Source organism: Neovison vison, chromosome 11 (assembly GCF_020171115.1).
Source record: "Neovison vison isolate M4711 chromosome 11, ASM_NN_V1, whole genome shotgun sequence".
NCBI lineage: Eukaryota > Metazoa > Chordata > Mammalia > Carnivora > Mustelidae > Neogale > Neogale vison.
In genome coordinates this window covers 189390754-189409241 of record NC_058101.1, presented here as the reverse complement: position 1 = coordinate 189409241, position 18488 = coordinate 189390754, and the positions used below count along the sequence as shown (strand labels likewise).

The 18488-nt window shown below is 37.2% G+C and overlaps 1 pseudogene; it reads right to left on the bottom strand.

Annotated features, from left to right (window-relative positions):
* Window positions 1–3855: 3855 nt before the first annotated feature.
* Window positions 3856–8443, bottom strand: LOC122890394 (annotated as a pseudogene).
* Between the last annotated feature and the right edge of the window lie 10045 nt (window positions 8444–18488).

The window sequence follows — 18488 nt, the reverse complement described above, 5'->3', positions numbered from 1 at the left end:
AGACAAAAGGTTGATATCCAGGATCTATAATGAACTCCTCAAACTCAACACACACGAAACAGGCAAACACATCAAAAAATGGGCAGAAGATATGAACAGACACTTCTCCAATCAAGACATACAAATGGCTAGCAGACACATGAAAAAATGTTCATCATCACTAGCCCTCAGGGAGATTCAAATTAAAACCACATTGAGATATCACCTTACACCAGTTAGAATGGCCAAAATTAACAAAACAGGAAACAACATGTGTTGGAGAGGATGTGGAGAAAGGGAAACCCTCTTACACTGTTGGTAGGAATGCAAGTTGGTGCAGCCTCTTTGGAGATCAGTGTGGAGATTCCTCAAGAAATTAAAAATAGAGCTTCCCTATGACCCTGCAATTGCACTCCTGGGTATTTACCCGAAAGATACAGATGTCATGAAAAGAAGGGTCATCTGTACCCCAATGTTTATAGCAGCAATGGCCACAGTCGCCAAACTATGGAAAGAACCAAGATGCCCTTCAACGGATAAATGGATAAGGAAGATGTGGTCCATATACACTATGGAGTATTATGCCTCCATCAGAAAGGATGAATACCCAACTTTTGTAGCAACATGGACGGGACTGGAAGAGATTATGCTGAGTGAAATAAGTCAAGCAGAGAGAGTCAATTATCATATGGTTTCACTTACTTGTGGAGCATAACAAATAGCATGGAGGACAAGGGGCATTAGACAGGAGTAGGGATTTGGGTAAATTGGAAGGGGAGGTGAACCATGAGAGACTATGGACTCTGAAAAACAATCTGAGGGGTTTGAAGTGGCGGGGGGGGGGGGGTTGGAGGTTGGGGTAGCAGGTGGTGGGTATTATAGAGGGCACGGCTTGCATGGAGCACTGGGTGTGGTGAAAAAATAATGAATAATGCTTTTCTGAAAATAAATTGAAAAAAAAAAGAAAAAAAAAAAAAAGGGAAGTCTGCCAGTCCCATCTGGGACAGAATCTCTTCCCTGGGTAAAAAGAAATATGCCCGAGCGCCTGGGTGGCTAAGGTCGTGATCTCAGGGTCCTGGGATCGAGCCCCGCATCCGGCTCTCTGATCAGCAAAGAGCCTCCTTCCCCTGCTCTCTCTCTCTGCCTACTTGTGATCTCTGTCAAATAAATAAATAAATAAATCTTAAAAAAAAAAAAAAAGAAAGAAAAAAAGTAAAGAAATATACAGAGCCCCCATACCGCTGAGCATTGCATCAACCCTGGAACTGTCCATCTCTGCTCTTCTTTTCATGTGAAATTCTAAGTCTCTGTTACCAACGTATTTAGTATGAGATGTTAAATACCAATGTATTTAGTATGAGATGTTAGCACTCACAGCTGAAAATCCCTAATTTATGTACCTTGGTGGACTGGCCTCCAATTCTCAGGGCCATTATCATAAGTATGCACTTGCAAAAGTATCCTAACATTTACATTAGCACAATTTCTCCTGAAAGGTACCGGATTCTTTTCGTTTTTTTATAAGTAGATTACATTGATTTAAATGAAAATATAACACTTATGACATAAAAGGTATGTCAGAAAATTTTTGTATCTAAATTGTAGTGATAACCACCATCAGTAATTAGGATGCATTACATTGTTCCTGATAGCAAGATATCTAGCCAACATCCTGATTCTGCACATTTGGGTTGCACAAGTATTCAGAAATAAGGTTATATTTTTTGTCTAGCACCTCCACAAATCCCTCTGAGCCCATAGTTTTCCTTCTCTGAATTCTAGAGCATACTTACCACCTGCAGATACTGAGGAAAATGACAAATAGCTTCTGACAAATAGGCAACTATATTCTATAGCAACATGACACCAGGAAACATATACTGTGCCAATGGCATTTTATATGGAAGAAAATATACTAAATTTTCACATTGCAGGTCAAGTTTATATACTTCATGATATCACATTTGGGGAAAAGCTTTCCTCTTCCTATTTCTTTTATAATACTCCTTTAACAACTTCAATCACAAATCCAAGGGGAAACCAAACGATATGCAGTGACAGTCTTAAATTAGAAAATTGTTCCCTGGTCAGACCTCTTACTGAGTTTGCTGGGACACTGTACTTCAATTTGAAGAGACACCAATGATCAGAGAAGATGTGCAGGATACTGAAATGGGTCCGTGTTTTAGAAACAAGAAGGAGAAGCAAGGTCATTCAAACACGAAAGAATATGGTTAGAATATATATCAGCAAAAAAAGATTTAAAAAAGAAACTACTGTATATTAGAATAGTAAGAGCTAAAAATATTCAGATTCCAAGAAGATTAAAGTATTTCCTAAAATCCATAAAGTGTAAAGAAAGATTGGTTCTTGAAGGAGAAAACCACACTGGAATGAATAGACTCGTTCTATTATAAGGCAGTGACCAGGCAGGAATGAGCAGAGATTCTAAACAGAACTTGACTAGAGCAAACGTTTTACTGCACTAAATCTACCCTATATCACTTCAGTACACAACTTCAAAGATTCAAAATAATTCTCCAACAGAGACTTAATAGGAGCTGAAACACTAAGATTGAGCCCTTAGGCTTATACATTTATGTTACTGTCACGATAAGCCCCTCACATAGATACAATAACATTAAACATTCATTAAAATCTTCCTATCAACTGCCCACTTCTTTAAAGGGGATTTCATTTTTATCTTGAACAGATGGCAAGCCTATCACAGAGTGTTCTTTATGACCAGAGCATAAACACTGATTAAATCATTCTGAAACCAATTAAAAACCCAACATTTACTTTAGTAAAACATATCCATAATAAGAGTGAACATGAGCAAATATAGTCAATGTACTGCCTCCGGCCCCATCTCCTGAGAAAAATTTGACTGAGGACAATGGGTTAAAAGAAGAAATAATCTACCCTCAGGTGACATGTCCCATTTCTTCCGGCGCTTTCAGTTAAAAGGGCACTTGAGTGCACCTGGGCGTCTCAGTCAGTAAGGTCTCCTACTCTTGATTTTGGCTCAGGTCATGATCTCAGGGTCCTGAGGTCAAGCCCCAGGTGAGGCTCATGCTCAGCAGGGAGTCTGCTTGAGATGCTCTTCCTATGTCCCTCCCCATTTCCCTGGCACACATGAGCGCTCTTTTTCTCTCTCTCTTTCAAATATATATATATATAGATATATATATATAAGTTTTTTCAAGGGAACTTGGCCAGAGATACTAGAATTCCTTTATCAAATATGTTTTGGAGTCCCCCATTGATGTGGCCATCGGATAAACTCACACACACACACACACACCAAAAATTAAAATCTTTAATTTTGAAATCTTTTTTAAAATCCTGTTTCCCATCACAGAAAAAATAAATAAATAAATTGAGCAGATCTTGCTGTGGCACAAATCTGGGCTCAAATTACCCCGTAGCTACTCACAGCCAAAATCTTGAAAACTTCAAAGTATCATGACCACCTTACATTATTTACTCTTCATAACAATTTAAATGGTACTCATTATTTTTCCTTAAAAATTTTTTAAAAATTTAATAATCATTGACATTTTTGTGATTTTTATAATTTAAAAACTCTGTGTTCTCACACGGAACTTTTAAAAATACAGCATGTTTGAGTTACAGATGACTAACAAGATCCTGCATTTTGTTACTGCATAGCTATAAAATGGGCCAGTGGTCAGTAAAAAAGGTATATTCAAATCAAAGGCGGTTTTCATTTTAATAAAGACCAAAAGTTTCATGGGAATCTATGTGCAATATTTTTAAATTGTTGCTATAAAAGTATTCAGTCTGTGAATAAATCAATCCCCCGTTCATGACTGATAGAGGGCAGTATGAAAGGCTGGAACATATACCCTATCATTTAGGAATTGGTGTGGCCACCATTACTTTCAATTGTACACTCATTGGTTCCTCTGTGGATCCAGAAGTAACTATCTTCACCCCAGCTAGTACCTCAGCTGATTCTAATAATCCAGTAATCCATCCCAGAGGCTGAGACGGTGCCAGAGTCCACCAGCCAAACTGCATGATTAATCAGCTTAAAGGCATTGAAGGAGTCTTTGAAACCAGTGTGGTAGTAGATCCCCTTGTGGTAGTGGAGAAGTCATTGTAGACTTCAAAAGCAACTGCCACAGGCCCATGAGGGACAAGCTCAAGCTTCCTCATGGCTTCATTACGCCGCCAGAGAAGATTCCCAAATAGTGGTACCCAGAGAAGTAGTAACGGAAGCAGTCTTCCTTCAGTTTGCATAGAGAATCAGTGCCTATGTAGGGAAAGCACACCTCTTCCACCAGCCCCAAATCTTGTTATTTTCCTACAAATGAAGTATGGGACGTCACCTTCACAGCCTTGAGTGTACTGGCTCTAAGAGACAACCTCCTGAAGACTCACAAGTGGGGTCTGAGTATTGTTGGTTAGTATATGGTTTCTTGCTTCCAGCATACCCCTAGAAGCAAACACATAGCAACTTCCACATAATGGTTGGTTTTGAACAGAAGTAACAAAATTGGGACCATGAACATTTCTCCAGGCCCTAGATGCCGGCAAATGTAAAATCGTTTCATGTATGTCAGCAGTCAGTGCTGTGGGTCTGGGCCTTAGGATTGCCTGGCTACGGCCACCACCTCTCCTAATCATCTCTGTCAGGTCAAGAGTCTCATAATCCACATAGGTGGTTGTATTCTAAGACTTCTGAATGGCACTGATCACTTTCACAAAGTCATGGCTGTATTTGTAAAGCCAATTAAAATAGTTTTCCTGGAGACTCTCCAGATGTGCAGTGCTCACGTTCGCCTTCTGAGAGGTCATTGCCACCTCAGTTTCAGGGAAACGAGTCCAGTTCCTGCCGAGCTCATCATGCACCCATCCAGCCATGGTTGTGTGGCCATAACTGGCTCCCTTGCCGTCTGTCCTCTTCTTTACACTTAGAAAAGGCAAATGACTTATAGTCATTCAGCACAATCTCAAAGCCTTGACTGTAAATGATGTTGAAATGGTCAGTATTGCCTAAATCATCATATGCTGTATCCAGCTTCTCAACTGCATTTTTTTCTGGTGGTCCCATAACTGAGCAGTTGATGCCATGCTGGGAAACAAGGTGGCCCACCTGGAGGACCAGGGACCCAGCAGCTCAGAGAAGGTGCATATGGCAGGTGTGGCAGAGTGTAGTGCCAACAAAGGAGAGGAACAGCAGGAAGGCAGGGAGCAGCCCCAGGGCAGGACTCTGGTGCAACCCCAGAGGGGAGGAGAAAGAGCCGTTGCCAGAGAGTAGAGGGGAGAGAGCCTAAATGGTACTAATTATCATATCATGCTAAGATCAAGAAACTATGTTTTCATGAGCTTAAGCAACTTGCCCAAGATCACATCGTTAGTATGTGGAAGAACCAGGCTTTGTACTCACAACTTTTGATTACAGAAGACATGCTTGAAAGTATGACCCTCTATTTCCTCTCAAAGAGAGTAAGTTTTTCTAAGCCCCTTTAGAAAAAGAAAATTAAAACAGGAAGCTCTTTCAAGCTCAGTATTACTAAAACAAATTATTTTCAAGCAATGCATACAAACAACAGAAATCCTAGCTACAAATCATTCTCATTTCTTCATTAAAGCATAATGAGAAAGTCTTTCTAATTCAAATTACTATATACACTTAAGAGAAGTAAAATGACTTTATAAATATTCTATAATTCAAATTAGTTAAAAAAGATGGGTTTTAAATATTTATATTATAGGGGTTTTGTACATACTACAAAATATAAATTTGAAATAGTACAAATGTTATATTAAAATGTAAATGAGAATCCAGTATATCTGAAATTCATAACTAGAAGAGAGTGTATTACTGATACATGACATGACCTAACTATACATGGTTCTAAGTGCCTTACAAAACATTTACAGGCATGGCCACTACTGGGATGTAGGACTTTCATTATTAAAACTGGAAGGCCCATACAAACTGGCATAATATAGTCTCCCTAAATCTGGAAAATTGTGAGGTAGCAAGGAAAGCCATGGTCCAAGAAAGATACAAATGTCTGGAACAATATCCTCATAATGTGATTTAATGTTGGAAAAATGCATGTCAAATTGTATACTTTCTTGTGAACTGAGGCAACTGCATTTTTTTCTGCTTAATCAGGTCCTATATTTTTCCTAGAGATGGAGAATAACTAAAAAACATCTATCTAGTTCAAGACCCTTCTCCTAGAGTGGTATTAAAAAAAAAAGTCCGAATAATCAAATATGACAAAATTCCTGTACTCAGCTTTGCTTGATCTGAGAGATTAAGCATCACCCAGAGTTATCATCTTTATATGCATCTATAACTGGCACACCCAATATTTACTACTTTAGCACATATTTAATGAATATTCTGATTAGGGGGTTGATAACTACAAATTCATGAAATTTATGATATTTTGCTGAAATTGTCTCACTATGGTGCATCTGAGGAAATGTCCTACCATGCATAGCCAAAAAAGCTATGTTCATATTTTATAACTGATATATATTGGGTGGTTGCAAAGACATTTCAATTAAGTTAAGGTTGAATTTAACAGATTTAACTATTTCATGGCTATGGCAAGTGAAAATAAGTTTGGGCCCAGGTTTCTCATGAATTTGTTCCAGTGACAGAAAGCTAAACTGGGCAAATTAAAATGTCTTATCAGACAAAGGGCTAGTATCCAAAATCTATTTAAAAAAATTTATCAAACTCAATACTCAAAGAACAAATAATCCAATCAAGAAATGGGCAGAAGACATGAACATACATTTCTCCAAAGAAGACATACAAACAGCCAAGAGACATATGAAAAAAGCTCAACATCACTCAGCATCAGGGAAATACAAATCAAAACTACAATGAGATACCCAGTCAGAATGGCTAAAATTAACAAGTCAGGAAATGACAGATGCTGGAGAGGATGTGGAGAAAGGGGAACCCTCCTACACTGTTGGTGGGAATGCAACCTGGTGCAGCCACTCTGGAAAACAGTATGGAGGTTCCTCAAAAAGTTAAAAATAGAGCTACCCTATGACCCAGCAATCGCACTACTGGGTACTTAGCCTAAAGATACAAATGTAGTGATCTGAAGGGGCACATGTAACCCAATATTTATAGTAGCAATGTCCATAATAGCCAAACTATGGAAAGAGCCTAGATATCCATCAACAGAAGAATGGATAAAGAAGATGTGAAGGTGCTTCATTAGTGTAGTAGTAGCGCTCAGTTTCATAATCATAAAGAAGATATGGTATATATGTACAAAGGAATACTACTCAGCCATCAAAAACAATAAAATCTAGCCATTTGCAATGACGTGGATAGAACTAGAGAGTATTATGCTAAGCGGAATAAGTTAATCAGAGAAAGACAATTATCGTATGATCTAACTCATGTGGAATTCAAGAAACAGAACAGAAGATCATAGAGGAGAGAAAACAATAAAACAAGATGAAATAAGAGTGGGAGGCAAACCATAAAATCCTTTTAATCCTAGGAAAAAAACCTGAGGGTTGTGGGGGGAAGGGGTCGGAGATGGGGTAACTGAGTGATGGACATTAAGGAGGACACATGATGTAATTAGTATTGGGTATTATATAAGACTGATGAATCACAGACCTTTACCTCTGAAACTAATTATACATTATATATTAATTACATTTAAATTCTAAAAATTCAAATAAATAAATGGACAGTAAAAAATAAAATATAAGTGAACTGGGCAAATTAATTCATTTAATTTAAATACTATAGAGTCATTATCAAGTTGATCAAAACCAAAAGAAAAATCATTAAAAATGCAAAAGGAAGTTGCATTTTAAAGTATGTCAAGGGTCTTAGCAAAATAATATTAAATCAGAGACATCAGGCCCCAAATAATACACACATAATATCTTTCTAGAAAGTTAAGAACAGCATTAAAAAAAAACATGCTTGGGGAGAGGACCAAGATGGAGGAGAAATAGGAGATCAAAATTTCACCTGTCCCAGGAATTGTGTGGTCTCAAGACCCTTGGGGTAATGGGAAGACCTGGGGGGGCCTGAGTGCAGCAGAGCTCCCAACTATCAGAGTGGGGAAACCAGCTGCAAAGACAGAGCCAGGTGGTAAGCTCTCAGCTCGGGGTTACCATAAGCCTTGATCGGAGGCACAGCTGGGCCACTACATCTTGGGCACAGACCCAAAAAGCAGCAGATCCAGGAGACTCACCTTCCTCCCCTGGAAGAAACAGTGCAGGATCCAGCCACAGGAATCTGCTGGGTTTGGAGACTCCAAACAGGGCCGAGCACCAGAGGCAGAAACACTGGGTCACAGGCCTGGTGAGCTCAGAGCGCAGCCAGAGACCAGGGAGACCGAAATGATTGACCGCTTGTCTCCGAGAGCGCACTGAGAGGAGCCCTGAGCTCTGGGTTCCCACAGGCCGGAGACCAGGAGGCCGCCATTTTCATTCCTGTCCTCCAGAACTCTACGGAAAGTGTTCAGGGACCAAAAGCTCCTGAGAGCTAACCCAAGCGGATTACTTAGCAGATTGCTTAGCCTGGCCGCTGGCAAGGGTGATGGAATTCCACCTCAGGCAAAGACGTTTAAGAATCACTGCAACAGGGCGCCTGGGTGGCTCAGTGGGTTAAAGCCTCTGCCTTCGGCTCAGGTCATGCTCCCAGGGTACCCTAGGATGGAGCCCCACGTCGGGCTCTCTGCTCCGTGGGAAGCCTGCTTCCTCCTCTCTCTCTACCTGCCTCTCTGCCTACTTGTAATCTCTGCCTGTCAAATAAATAAATACGATCTTTAAAAAAAAAAATCACTGCAACAGGCCCCTCCCCAAGAAGAACAGCAAGAATATCCCCAAAGACCAAGTTTACTCATCAATGAGAACTGAACTCCAGTGATAGGGGAATACAGAACATAGAATTCATGGCTTTTTTCCCATGATTCTTCAGTTGTTCAAAGTTTACTTTTTAAATTTTCTTTATTTTTTTTCTTTTTCCATTTTTAAATTTTTCTTCTTTCCTATTTTATCCAACATCTTACCAATTTATTTTTAAAAATCTTTTCTAATTTTCATTTTTACAGTCATAGTCTATCCCTGCATTATATTTAACCTTATTTATTGTATTCATATAAGTGTTTCTTACTTTAAAATTTTGGGATACAGTTTCATCTAACTGACAAAAATATATTCTAAATCTATTGTATGGCTTTGTTCAAGTCTTCTACCTGCTCACATTTTCTCCTTTTTTTTTTCTTTCTTTATTCAATCAACTTCTCATCTTACCAATTCCTTTCTTCTCCTCTATTTTGGGTCTCTTCTGATTTACATAGTGCATATTTTTCTGGGGTCATTGTTACCCTTTAAGCATTTTATTCCCTCATTCATCTATGCTTCTCTGGATAAAAATGACAAGACAGAAAAACTCACCTCAAAAAAAAAAAAAAAAAAAGAGGCAGTACCAACAGCCAGTGACCTAATCAATATAGACATTAGTAGGTTGTTGGAGCTAGAGTTCAGAATGACAATTATAAAGATACTAGCTGGGTTTGAAAAAAGCATAGAAGATACTCCAGAATCCCTTCTGGAGAAATAAAAGAATTTAAATGTAACTAAGTCAAAATCAAAAAGTCTATTAATGAGGTGCAATCAAAAATAAAGGCTCTAACTACCAGGGTAAATAAGGCAGAAGAGAGAATTAGTGATATAGAAGACCAAATAATGAAGAATAAAGAAGTTGAGAAAAAGAGAGATAAACAACTACTGGACCAGACCAGAAAGGAACAGAGACAATATACAATAACAGTCACCTTACAGGCAATACAAAGGCACTAAATTCATACCTTTCAATAGTTACTCTGAAAATAAATGGGCTAAATGACCCAATCAAACGACACAGGGTATCAGAATGGGTTAAAAAAATAAACAAGACCCAGGAGAGGGCGGGGGGCTTATGGACATTAGGGAAGGTTTATGCTATGGTGAGTGCTATGAAGTGTGTAAATCTGGGGATTCACAGACCTGCACCCCTGGGGCTAATAATATATTATATTTTGATTAAAAATAAATAAATAAATGAACAAGACCCATTGATGTGCTATCTGTTAGAGACTCATTTTGGACTCAAAGACTCCTCCAGATTTAAAGTGATGGTGTGAAAAACCAATTACCATACTAATGTACATCAAAAGAAAGCTGGAGTGGCATCTTATATCAGATAAATTAGATACTAAACCAAAGGCTATAAAAAGAGATGAGGAAGGACCTGTATCATACTTAAAGGGTCTGTCCAACAAGAATACCTAAGAAATTTAAATATTTATGCCCCAACATGGGAGCAGCCAATTATATAAACCAATTAATAACAAAATCAAAGAAACACATTGACAATAATACAATAATAGTAGGGGAATTTAACTTGCCTTCACTACAATGGACAGATCATATAAGCAAAAGATCAGCAAGGAAATAAAGGCTTTAAATGACACACTGGACCAGATGGACATCAAAGATATATTCAGAACACTCTATCCCAAAGCAACAGAGTACACACTCTTCTCTAGTGCACATGGAAAATTCTCCAGAATTGGATCACATCCAGAGTCACAAATCAGGTCTGAACCAGTTCTAAAAGATTGGGATCATTCCCTGCATAATTTCAGACCACAATGCTTTGAAACTAGAATTCAACCACAAGAGGAAAGTTGGAAAGAACTTAAATACATGGAGGCTAAAGAGCATCCTACTAAAGAATGAATAGGTCCACCAGGAAATTAAGGGAGAATTTTTAAAAATTCATGGAAACAAATGAAAATGAAAACAGAACTGTTCAACATCTTTGGGATAGAGCAAAGGTGGCCCTAAGAGGAAAGTATATAACAATGCAAGCCTTTTTCAAGAAACAAGAAAGGTCTCAAATATACAGCCTAACCCTACACCTAAGGGAGCTGAAGAAAGAACAACAAAGAAAGCCTAAAGCCAACAGGAGAAGAGAAATAATAAAGATCAGAGCAGAAATCAATAAAATAGAAACCATAAGAAAAGTAGAACAGATTTGATGGAACTAAGAGCTGGTTCTTTGAAAGAATTAATAAGATTGATAAACCCTTGGCCAGACTTATCAAAAAGAAAAGAGAAAGGACCCAAATTAATAAAATCATGAATGAAAGAGGAGCGCTCATAACCAATACAAAAGAAATACAAACAATTATAAGAACATATTATGAGCAACTATATGCAAACAAATCTGGAAGAAATAGATACATTCCTAGAGACAATAAACTACCACAACTGAACCAGGAAGAAATAGAAAACCTGAACACCTGAACAGACCCATAACCAGTAAGGAAATTGAAGCAGTCATCAAAAATTTCCCAACAAACAAGAACCCAGGGCCAGATAGTTTCCTAGGGAAATTTTACCAAACATTTAAAGAATAATTATTACTTGTTTTCCTGAAACCGTTCCAAAGAGTATAAATGAATGGAAAACTTCCAAGCTCATTTTATGAGGCCAGCATTACCTTGATCCCCAAACCAGACAAAGACCCCATCAAAAGGAAAATTACAGACCAATATCCCATTGAACATGGATGCAAAAATTCTCACCAAAAATACTAGCCAATAGGATCTAATAGTACATTAAAAGGATTATTCACCACGACCAAATGGAATTCATTACTGAGCTGCAAGGTTGGTTCAACATCTGCAAATCAATCAATGTGATACAATACCTTAGTAAAAGAAAGAAGAACTATATGATACACTCAATAGATACAGAAAAAGCATTTGACAAAGTACAGTATTGTTTTTTGATCAAAACTCTTCAAAGTGTAGTGATAAGGGCACATACCTCAATATCATCAAAGCCATCTATGAAAACCCCACTGAATATCATTCTCAATGGGGAAAAACTGAGAGCTTCTCTCCTAAGGTCAGGAACATGGTAGGGCTGTCCACTGTCATCACTGCTATTTAACATAGTCCTAGAAGACTTAGCCTCAGCAATCAGACAGCAAAAAGAAATAAAAGGCATCTGAGTAAGCAAATAAGTCAAACTCTCACTATTTATAGATGGTATGATACTTTATGTGGAAAACCCAAAAGACTCCACTCCAAAACTGCTATACACATACAGGAATTCAGTAAAGTGTCGGGATATAAAACCAATGCACAGAAATCAGTCACATTTCGATACACCAACAACAAGACTGAAGAAAGAGAAATTAAGGAGTCAATCCCATTTACAATTGCACCCAAAATTATGAGATACCTGGGAATAAATCTAACCAAAGAGATGAATAATCTCTACTCAGAAAACTATAAAATATTTATGAAAGAAATTGAGGAAGACACAAAGAAATGGAAAAATGCTCCATGCTTGTGGATTGGAAGAACTTATATTGTGAAAATATCTATGCTACGTAAAGCAATCTACACATTTAATGCAATCCCTATCAAAATACCATCAACTTTTTTTTTTTTTACAGAACTATAACAAATAACCCTAAAACTTGTATGGAAACAAAAAAGACTCCAAATAGCCAAAGGAATGTTGAAAAAGAAAACCAAAGCTGGTGGCATTACTATTCCACATTTCAAGCTCTTATTACAAAGCTGCAATCATCAAGACAGTATAGTACTCACATAAAAACAGACACAGAGATCAATGGAACAGAGCAGAGAGCCCAGAAATAGACCCTCAACTCTATGGTCAAATAATCTTTGACAAAGCAGGAAAGAATGTCCAAGGGGAAAAAAGACAGTCTTTTCAAAAAATAGTGTTGGGAAAATTGGACAGCACACGTCAATGTGATACAGGAATCCATCAAAGTTCTTGAGGAGAAGACAGGCAGCAATCTCTTCAACCTCAGCCACAACAACTTCTTCCGAAACTTCACCAAAGGCAAGAGAAGCAAGGGCAAAAATGGGCTATTGGGACTTCATCAAGATAAAAGCTTTTCCACAGCAAAGGAAACAGTCAACAAAACCAAAAGACAATCAACAGAATGGGAGAAGATATTTGCAAATGACATAGCAGAAAAAAATCTATAAAAAAAATCTATAAAGAACTTAACAAACTCAACACTCAAAGAACAAATAATCTAATCAAGAAATGGGCAGAAGACATGAACACACATTTCTCCAAAGAAGACATCCAAATGGCGAATAGACACATGAAAAATTGCCCCACATCACTCAGCATCAGGGAAATACAAATCAAAACCACAGTGAGATACCACCTCACACCAGTCAGAATGACTGAAATTAACCAGTCAGGAAACAACAGATTTTGGCGAGGATGCAGAGAAAGGGGAACCCTCCTACACTGTTGGTGGGAATGCAAGCTGGTGCAGCCACTCTGGAAAACAGTATGGAGGTTCCCTAAAAAGTTGAAAATAGAGCTACGCTATGACCTAACAATTGCTTTACTGGGTATTTACCCTAAAGATACAAATGTAGTGATTTGAAGGGACACCTGCACCCCAGGTTTATAGCAGTAATATTCACAATAGGCGAACTTTGGAAAGAGCCCAGATGTCCCTTGACAGATGAATGGATAGAGATGTGGTATGTATTTACAATAGAATACTACTCAGTCATCAAAAGCAATGAAATCTTGCAAGGATATGGATGGAACTAGAGACTAAGTGAAATAAGTCAGAGAAAGACATTTATCTTGTGATCTCACTGATATATGAAATTTAAGAAACAAGGCAGAGGATCATAGGAGAAGAGAGGAAAAAATAAAACAAGATGAAATCAGAAAGGGAGGCAAACCATAAGAGCCTCTTAATCATAGTAAATAAGCTGGGCATTGCTGGAGGGGAGGGGGTTGGAGGAATAGGGTAACAGATATTGGACACTAAGGAGGGCTTTTTATGTAATGAGCACTGGGTATTATATAAGACTGATGAATCACTGACCTCTACCTCAGAGACTAGTAATACATTATATGTTAATTTAAAAATGCTTTTTTAAGAGATATGTATAAGTGCAACAAAACCATATAAAAAAGGAAATAAATGCTTAACAGAGAAATCAATTGGGAAGAAGTAGGGGTACTAGGTGGGTGGGGAAGATGACCTGTTTTGTTTAGTTTTGCTGTTCATAATGCTTATTACAGAAAGATAAATAAATACATGAATGAATGAAAGCAAGCAATGCCTAAAAATATGAAGAGAATATTTCATAATGAGGATTACAATTTTCCCAATTCTGACCACTTTAAGTTTCTCAATATATAATCTCACCATCTTGTCTAAATTCTCACTATTGGGAGTCAAGGAGGCCAGATAGAAGACCCAGATCAGTTTTCCTGTCTCCAGTGTCTCCTTCTCCATTTCAACCCACATATCCCTGATACCTTCTCTCAGAACTTCAAAGACGTCATACTGTCTAAATATTGATGACCAGGTCAAGAACAGCAGTGATGCAGATGAGATCTTCCTCCTTTCTCCTGTCAATGCTTCCTTCACTGAACACCATACCTGTTCTCCCTCCTCTGTTTCCCTCTCATTCAGTGTCTTCCTGTCTCTAACCAAGTGCTACATACCCCATAGGGCCTAGCTAAAGGCTACCACGTCCATAAATCACCTGGTCTGAGATCTGTTTCCACTCTGTGCCCCGGAGCACAGCATATGTATCTTTATGATTGAATTTATCTATAGCATTCGATTTTATATTGCTAATTTAGAAAGCTTTTAGTGACTATTTACTTCTACCAATGAGGCAATAAACACATTTAGAAGAAAAAATTTGACCAAACCATATGCAACGCCCTCAAAGAGGCTTTAGTCTAGAATTATTTATATTCCCTATCTCACTTGATCTACTTGATAATTTAAAAAAGGCAGTATCAATAGATTTCACCTTTGCATATATCGTAGTAATTACCACACAGAAGGTCATTAACTAATACTCTGTTCTAATCTATCCATGGATTTTTTTTCACTTCAGAGACCACCAATGTAATCAAGGGCTGCCATGTTGTACTACATTTTGTGTCTTTCCTATGACCATGTCTGAATAAACAGTGAAACTCCTGAGTCACTTCTTTCTTCTCACTAAAACATCTATGAAGAAAAAACTCACACCAACCAAAAACTAACATCCTGCTTGTGAAATCTGGAAATAATTTCTCCAAGTAATAAGACTTAAGATGCTGCAGTAAGAATCACCATCTTACTGTGAAACTAATAAAAAAAAAAAGTTATAGAAAGATAATTTGGCAATAAAAGATAACAGGAGGAAAAAAAAAATGACCATCCTAGGTAATGCCCACTATTTTAAAGATGCCCTGAGATTGCCTATCTTCACTGGGACCTGTTTTTTCATGGAGCCCAAGACAGTCCTGCACTGACCAGTAATTCAAAACAGCAAAGGTCTTTGCTCCTGTGAATATTGGTCTTTATCCTTTGTTTAAAAACAAAATGATGGCTTGCACCAGGTAAAAATACTTCTGTCGTCCAGCTCCACTGCAACCATTGTTGACCGTGTGGCACAGTGACAGAATTCTAAGCAATGAAACAGTAACAGAAATGTCCTGAGTGGAGCTTTCGCAAATACAATTTTCAAGTTAAAAAAAAAAAAAAACTGGACATCCACCTTTTCCTCTTCAAGTTACCCACTATAAATACATATGCACATGTGTGTATATCTGTATATATACCTATTAAATATAACATATATTATATACCTGTCACATGTTTTTAAATTATTATATATATATATTAAAGATTTTATTTATTTATTTGACAGAGAGAAATCACAAGTAGACAGAGAGGCAGGCAGAGAGAGAGAGGGAAGCAGGCTCCCCGCTGAGCAGAGAGCCCGATGCGGGACTCGATCCCAGGACCCTGAGATCATGACCTGAGCCGAAGGCAGCGGCCCAACCCACTGAGCCACCCAGGCGCCCCAAATTGTTATATATTTAATATATAATATATCATAGGTATATATGATCTATATGTGTGTCTATATACATGGGTATATATGGGTATATCATACATACAATTATATATTATATATGTTATATATATATTTATATAATCATGCCTAGATTTGGTCCAGCCACTTCGCAATCATAAGAATAAATCACATTGGTTTGGAGGCTTGGAAGCTAGAAAAGCCTTGGCTCTCAGCCGTTTCCTTAACCCACTGTGTTGATTCTGGACTTCTTAGCTCTAGTGCCTGGTCATGTGAGAATACAAGACTCCATCACGTGAAGCCACTGTGATTCTTTCCCTTACTTCAGACATAGCATCCCTGCTTTCTAGGCAAAATTAGGCTGGATTCACTTCCAGTTCAAGGAATGAATTTAAAAATGCCAAGACAATATGGAGATTAGAAAATTTGTCTGTATCACAAAAGTACGTAGCTTCTTGAATGGATTCCTTTAAAGGATACTACAGGACATAAAATTTTAGTAACATTGTCACCTATTCACAATGAAATTCAGAGGATAACCCTTTGAAATAAGAATGGAGATGAGACGATAAGAGAGCATACTGGCATGAAAAGGAATTTGGCTCGGAGGGAAGTTGAAAAGGAAATAAATTAAGAGCAAGATGGCAAAATTAATATCTTCATGAGATTAGAATCATTCAATGTTAGATTCACTAAAGAACAAAGCCAACACTGCTGAAAATTGAATAGTAATGTGTAGAACAAATTTGAACAGCTGCCTCCAAGGTATGAGAAATGAACAGAGATTAAAATCATGAAGAAAGAAAAAGTAGATGCAATTGATGGAAAAATGATGTGCAACATAATTTGTGTTCTTGAAAAGTGAACCATTTTAACTAAAACAATAAATCTGAGTTATAATAGAATTACATATTCCTAAACAAAAGAAAGCCTTGCATCTATAGATGAAAACGTCTCAGTGATGAACAGGCAATATTAATAAGAACAAAACCCTCAAGTGATTCTTTTGAAATTCATAATTTCAAAGGTGAAGAAAATAACATAAATGTAGTTCTTAACTAGACAAAAAGGTCTGCCTCTAAAGGGAAAAAAAAAATTAGACTGAACTCAAAATTCTCTATATCAAATACAGGGAAGTAATGAGCCAATATCTGTAGAGTTTTAGGTGGTAAAGCTTATAAACTAATATATTGATACATAAAATATTTTTATATCTGAAGATCAAATAAATATATTACCAGGTATGTAATTGAAATTTTTGTAAATTTCACTTTTGAATATGAAAAAGTTAAACATCAAATTCTCAAAGGTTAATCAAAAGACTAAAGGATTATTCAAAAGTTAGATGAATTGTAGTACCAGGAGTGATGGACCAAGATAAAGGTTTTTTAAACCAGACATTAGAAAAATAGTGAAAAATGTAGGATATCATTGCCATATATTAATAAATAAAGTAACAATTACAAAATGGATGTGTTGAGTGATTTTGTTTTAATAATGTATGCAAATGGGTAGAAAATTACTGAACAAAATACAACAAAATTCTTACTCTGGTTTAAAAGATGTAAGTTTTTCTTTTCCTGAAAATTTTCTGTATTTTCTCTAAAAAATGAAAACAAATTGTATTTTTAATCACCTCTCACTTTCTTCCTTTTGGGTCAGCTCTGACCCTTAGGTCAGCTCTAAGTGTCATCTTTGTGATTTTGAAAGCTTCTTTCTATATTTTTGGGTAACATTTGGAGTTGTGATGAGAATTTATAACAACATACCACTTATTAGGTAAAATGACTATGTTTTGTTCTGCTTTATTATAACTGACAATCTTCATAAATCAAATTTGCTATTTTGCCTATGTCAAGAAAATACCAGGCAATTTATGTTTTAATAACTTTCTTTCAAAACTGTGAAACTCAGGGAGCTAAGTTTTCCATATATAGACCTATTCAGTCATGATTTTTGTTTTGAGTATAAAGCTATAAATATTTTGAACTATAAGTTAGCCTCCAGTCTTTCCTTTTATCATAGTATTCTGTCTTTCCAGATTTGCAAAATTTCATTTAGCGGGTTAATATCTCTTATACACCTAATATAGTTGACTTTTGTAAGAATATATTGCAAAACCATAGAAGTTTTTCAGTTACAAGTTTAACTGAAAAAAAAATCATTTTATTTTCTTTAGCTGTTTTCTAGAATGATGAAGATTTTCCTGGTAAAGCTCAGCACAGTACTGGCCCTTGGCATTGAACTAGGGAGTTGAGGCTGCCAACTCAAAGAAATATATGAACTTGAAAAAAAAAATGGATTGTTTATATTATTACCTAGAGGTTAGTTAATGGGCTCCTGGGTTCTTAACTCCTCCCCAAACACACCAAAATCCACAGTGAGAACCGCAAGCAGACCCAGGTAGCATTGATTCTCGGCTTCACTTCTGCTTCCTCAGTTGCCACGGGGTCTGCAGAGAAGTTGGTGAGAATCCCTCAACTAAACTGAGATGAAGCATCCAGAGTTTGACAGTCTAATTCCTCTCTGCCCCTGCCTTGCCAGCCATCTCCAACAAGGCACTCCTTATCAGGT